Source organism: Humulus lupulus, chromosome 2 (genome assembly GCF_963169125.1).
Source record: "Humulus lupulus chromosome 2, drHumLupu1.1, whole genome shotgun sequence".
Taxonomy (NCBI): Eukaryota; Viridiplantae; Streptophyta; class Magnoliopsida; order Rosales; family Cannabaceae; genus Humulus; species Humulus lupulus.
Window position 1 is genome coordinate 192,977,785 of NC_084794.1, and position 6,254 is coordinate 192,984,038.

Genomic DNA, 6,254 nt, shown 5'->3' on the forward strand with positions numbered 1-6,254 from the left:
TACCATTCGACCTCTGGTCGAGGGACGTCCCAGAGTTGGGCCTTTGTTTGGATTTCTGGTTCGGGTGTGTTTTTAGGTACAGGTCTAGTCAAGGGAATTTCAGCCTGAGGAGCAGGCTGTTTGGTAGGACTGTTTTTTTGCCTTTTCTTTTTGGCAGTGGAATTTACTCGGCCCATGTTTTGCGGTCTGGTCGAAGGATTATCTGAAGGGTTGCGAGAGAAAGGAATTTCTCGGATTAGCAACAATGGTTATTCTTCGTCTTTGAGCAATTGAGCTAGCAGGTCATCGTCAATTGGCCTCTCACCTCCCCATGGATCGTGCATGAAAATCTGCGAGCAGAGAAGGGGAGATGAGAATCAATAGCCAAAAGACCAAGAAGTGTGAAAGTTGGAATAACGTTCCTCGTGTATAAAAGTTAAGCTTTTATACGACCAGTAGCATTCTAGCAAAACACTGAAATCTAAGTGAACAGTTCGGAAAACGGATTAAAAAGCAGAAGTGAAAAGTTTTTCAGAAAAAACTTTTCGACTCTGAAGGGGCGGGAAAAATCCAGTTTTTTCTACAAGCTTAAAAATTGAATTTTTACTTCGATTTTACACCCTAAGTTAATAATCCTGACTACCAAACTGATTCCTAACCCCTGCAAAGTGTTATTTTCCTACCATATTAGGCTAGCATCTGTGTGCCCTTTTTACCCCGAAACAATTTTTTCAAAAACAGTCAAGAACATTCAAGAGCAACAGATATGAAACAGATTTTGCATGGCATCTCAGTGACTCGAAGGTGTGAGAAACTTACTTGGATGTTGGTGTAAATTTCTAAAACGCTAAGTCAAATGCCTGGGCAGAAGCTTCGTAAAATCATGAAGGTTGTCTGAATTTCTGGGCTTTCTGTGTCTCGTTCTTTGGTGTTCTTGAGGAGAGAGTAAAAGGTAAAAATTAATTTCGAAGAGGTACTTATATTGAGCAAGGAGCAGTTACCTAGGCAATCATAAAGGGTAATTTCCCAAGGCATGGGTAAGTATAATAGCCGTCAGGCCACTTTTGGGAAACTGCAATGATGTGATTAGTTGACTTTTTCGAGAAGGCATGGACGACTCTGACAGATTTGGTGGGGCATACGAAAGGTCGGTCACTTAGGTTTACTTTATGCTGGTCATAGTAAAATAAACTTGGGGGCAATTGTTTACCCAAAAATGGCTCTTGATGACGTGGCAAGATTTTCTTCCACATGGCTGGCCCATGGCGGTTTCGAGTGGATGGATTCTGTTCAACCATCGACCAGATAGTTACTGATTCGTCAAATCTTGCGATTAGGTGCGACCAATCTGGTTGCATACTTTCATTTACTTCCCTTGGGATACGCAATCTTGTAATAGGTGCATTTATTATATTTCCTTTTATTACCTTGATACACTAATCTTAATTGCAATTAAGGCCCATCGACCCATGTAACCCCCTTGAGCCTATAAATAGGATGGAGAGGACTCAAGGAGGGGACTTTTGGAAACATTTGATCTTTGTATTCAGAGAAAATAGCACAGTGTGATTATCCACCAAAATTGTAATCCTCTTAAGGCTTGTGAAACTCGTGAACCCTAGTTTATTGATCACAATATTGGGATTCAATATAATTAAGAACACTAAGTGGACGTAGGTCATTACCATCTAGTTGGGGCCCAACCACTATAAATCGTTTGTGTCATTTGCTTTCCATTTGATTCTCTTCTTGTTTTCCTTTTGTTCGTTATCGTTTATTTGACTCCGTGTCGTTGGCCAAATCGAGGGTCAACAGAATTCAAATATTATAAAATATTAGTATGCTAATAATATTTAATGCAATACTATATATTTCATACTTATATTAATATAAATTTAAATTTTATAAAATATCATTATAATAATATATAATACATAAAAAAATACGAAAAACAAAGGTTTTCCCGTGGTTCCCTCTCTTCCATGGCGAAGAAGAAGAAATCGGCTCGGAAGCGTGTGACTCGATTGGTTGCTCAGGGCTTGCCTTCAATCCAAGATGAGAATGATCAGGATGGACTTGTTCTTGAAGATGTGTACATGAATGGTGAAGAACCGACTCAGGCCGTGACCCTAAATGATGCAGCGATGGGAGTGACAGACGGTGGAGAAACCCAGACTGATGCGCAAAAGGCTTCTAAAATGGCTACCCCATCTAGCTGGGTGGACAAAGTGGAGGCTGGAGACTTTCAGGCATAGGCTCAAACTCATTGGCAACAATTTACAACGAGTAAACTTTCATTTTGTGACCAGAAACTTGAATATGCTGAACCATTGATTAAAGATGGTAAGAGGATTGCTCGGGTTGATATTGATGAAGTGAAGATCCGATCGGCTAATTGGAATTCTGCTGTCATTTGTATGGTTCTTGGTGCTAATCCTCCAATGGTTGTGTTTGAAGGGTTTATCAAAAGGGTTTGGGGTCATCTAGGGATTGCCCAAATAGCCAGGATGACAATGGGACTGATTATGGTCAAGTTTAATGATGATGCTACTTGAGACCATGTGTTGGAAAATGGTATCCTTCATTTCGATAGAAAACCAGTGATCATTCGCCCTTGGACAAATGATTTAAGTGCATTTTGCATGATCTGCTCAGTGCCTCTTTGGATTAGATTACATGATTTAGGCCTTCATAATTGGGGAAGCAAATGCCTTAGTGCCCTTGTTAGTACGATAGGCAAGCCGATAATGGTAGACAAATTTACTCGAGAGAGATCTAGAGTTCAATTTGCTAGGATCCTGGTGGAGGTGGAAATCACAGATAATCCTCCTCGGATTATACATTATCTGAATGAACAAGGTCAGCTAACAGAACAAGGGGTGGACTATGAATGGTTGCCTGTTAAATGTAAAACATGCTCAGGTTATGGTCATTCTATGGTTCACTGTCACAAGGAGATGAAAACTCAGTGGGTTAAGAAGGACAATCTTCCTAGAACTTCTCCTGAGGATGGGCGGGACAAGGATAAACAATCTTTTGGTGCTATACCTGATGTGCCTAAGGATTTGGCTGAAGTTCCTAATGTTGCTGAGGGCCCGAGTGCTAGAGATAACTGGCAATCTCCTAAGAAAATTGTTCCTTTGTATAAACAAGGGCCAACAGAGAGTAAAAATAAGAGAGCAAGTAAATCTGTGGAAATAGGACAAAATCTGACAAATCCTTTTGAGGTGCTCCAGGAGCAGTTAGAGGGGGAGAAAGGAGGATTTGGTAATTGTTATCCCCAAAAATTGGAGATCGATGACGTGGCAATAGATGTGACAAGTGGCAGTACATGGTCCGTAAATGACACGTTAGTAGTCAATAAATATATTGGCTCTTCAGAGTTATGATAATTTTTGACTGGCTTGAGAAGTGTCATGACCAACCAGGCATGACCTTGTCCGACCAGTCATGTGTTTGTCTGCCCAGGAGTGACTTTGCTGCCCAGTAATGACTTTGCTGCCCAGGAATGAACTTGGCCGATCGGCCATGCACATGTCCGACTAGCCAAGTGCATGTCCTACCAGCCAAGTGCATGTCCTACCAGCTAAGTGCATGACTGCCCAGTAGAGGTATGGCCGACCAGAAGGTGATATTCATCAACCAGATAGAACAGACTACGTCAAGATTCCCATAAATGGCTTCAACAAGAACCGGTCTTGGTATACGCAGGAATCTCTCATTCTTCCCACAAATTTGGTGTTCTGTTACACTTTGAATATTTTTGTAATTTAAATGTAATAAATATAATAAAATATCCCGATTCTAGGGGATAGCAGATGTATGATCCTAAGCCTATAAAAATATGGCTTATGGGATTAGAAAAGGGTTCTTCTTCTGAGACTTTTTGGGGGAAATTTTGGGTCTGAATTTTCTAGAGAGAGAAAGTGCTTGTATCTGAAAGAATTCTTGTATTCTTGTAATCTGTACTGAAGAAACTCAGTTGGCTCAGTTCATCTGATCTTGAGGACGGATCTATAATCACAACTCTAAGTGGATTAGGCTATTACCAACATATTGGGGCTGAACCACTATAAAAATTGCGTGTGTTATTTACTTAATTTTCAAAATCGTCTGTGTCGTTTATTTTCTCTTGAAAACTTGCTCATTTTTTACGTTCTCACGTCATTGGCCAAAAACGTGGTCAATAGTAATGTTAGCTCTTTTTATGGATAATTGTAATATCTTGAGCTGGAATATAAGGGGGTTGAATGGTCCGAAAAAACAAACTACTGTGTTAGATATTTATAGGAGGAATAAAGTGGGGGTTGGAGCTCTCTTGGAAACTAAAATGAGGGGGAATAAAGTCATGGAGTTGATGACTAATAAATTTATGAACTGGGATTTTTATTGCAGTCCTGTTACTGAAGGTAGAATATTGATCATATGGAAGAAGATCTTTGTCAAGGTTATTGGTCTAGAGGAGACAAATCAATATGTTCACTGTTATATTAAAATGGCTGGTCAGAAACATCCTTTTAGTGCTACATTTGTGTATGGGCTCAATACTATGGAGGAACGGAAGATTTAATGGCAAAGATTACCAAAGCTTTCTCTTCTAGCCTCTTCTTGGGTTATATTAGGAGATTTTAATGCAATCTTTACAGCAAAGGATAGAAATGGAGGTAAGCCTGTGTCTAAAGTGGAATTATTAGATTCTTCTCAGTGGCTTGCTGGGAATCAAATGGATTTGCTTAAAAGAACTGGCTCTTTCTGTACTTGGACTAATAATCAAGATGGGTTTGCTCGCATATATTCTAAGATAGACCATGTTTTTGCTAATGAGGAGTGGCTAGATTTTTTTCCTAATACAACAGCTATGTTTAGTTGGGAAAAAGTTTTAGATCACTGCTCTTGTACAGTTTCTATTTGGCCGTGGAGAATTTGGGTGTTAAGTTGTTTCGTTTCTATATTTTATGGACTGAACATAAAGATATTAAAGAGGTGGCCTTAGATAGTTGGAGGAAGCCAATTAAGGGGACTGGTTTGAAGGCTATCTATTTGAAGACAATGCGGCTTGAAACATAAGTGGAAGAGAATTAATAGGGATCATATTGGAGACATAGGAGTGCAATTTCAGAAGGCTAAAGATCAATATCAGGCTGCGCTTTTCCATGCTCAGCAACATCCCTGAGAATTTACTCTTCAATATAAAGCCAAGGCTGCTGTTGATGCATTCCTAATTCAGGAGCATATGTATCACAGCTTCTTGGCTCAAAGAAGCAAGCTTACTTGGTTAAGGAAGGGTGACATGAATACTGCTTATTTTCATGCTTGTCTGAAAAAGCGCAAAGAGGAGAATAGAATAGCTACTTACATAACTGAACAAGGTAGGGTGGTGGATAATTTTTCTGATGTGGTTTCTCATTTTCTGAATCATTTCAGAAGTTTTATGGGTAGCCCTAGTTCAACTACTAAGAAGATAAATAGACAGTGTGTAGAGATGGGATCCAAGCTCTCAATAGACCAGCAACTTCAATTGTTGAAGCCTTTCTCTCACAAGGAAATACGAGATGCTATATTTAGTATTCCCAATATCAAATCCCCAGGTCCAGATGGCTTTGGTTATGCATTTTTCAAGGTGTTGTGGCAAGAAATTGGCAGTGAAATATGTAGAACAGTAGGACAGTTCTTTGAGACAGGCAGTATTCCTGAGGAGCTTCTTAATACTACTCTGTCCTTGGTCCCTAAAACTGACAATCCTTCTCGAGCTGTGGACTATAGGCCTATTTCTTGTTGTTCTACCATTTATAAATGTATTTCAAAGCTATTATGCTCTAGATTGGCCAGGGTCCTTCCTGATTTAGTTCAATTAAATCAGGGAGCTTTTGTTCAAGGTAGATCAATAGCTCATAATATCTTGATTTTCCAAGATCTTATCAAGAATTATGGGAGATCTTCTATCTCTCCTAGGTGTGCAAGTAAAATTGACATAAGCAAAGATTATGATACAGTTGATTGGTGGTTTATTGAGGATCTCCTCAAGGCTTTGTGTTTCCCTGCTAGATTTATAGGCTGGATTATGACTTGCTTAAAAAAACACATCATATTTCTTGCTTATATATGAATGGAAGGGTTCAAGGCAATTTTAAGGGTGAGAAGGGGCTTCGTCAAGGGGATCTAATGTCACCACTTTTGTTTGTTTTAATCATGGAATATCTCACTCGGAGACTCCAACTGGCAGCTCAAGATTCTGTTTTCAGATTTCACCCAATGTGTAAAAGTCTTAAACTTCT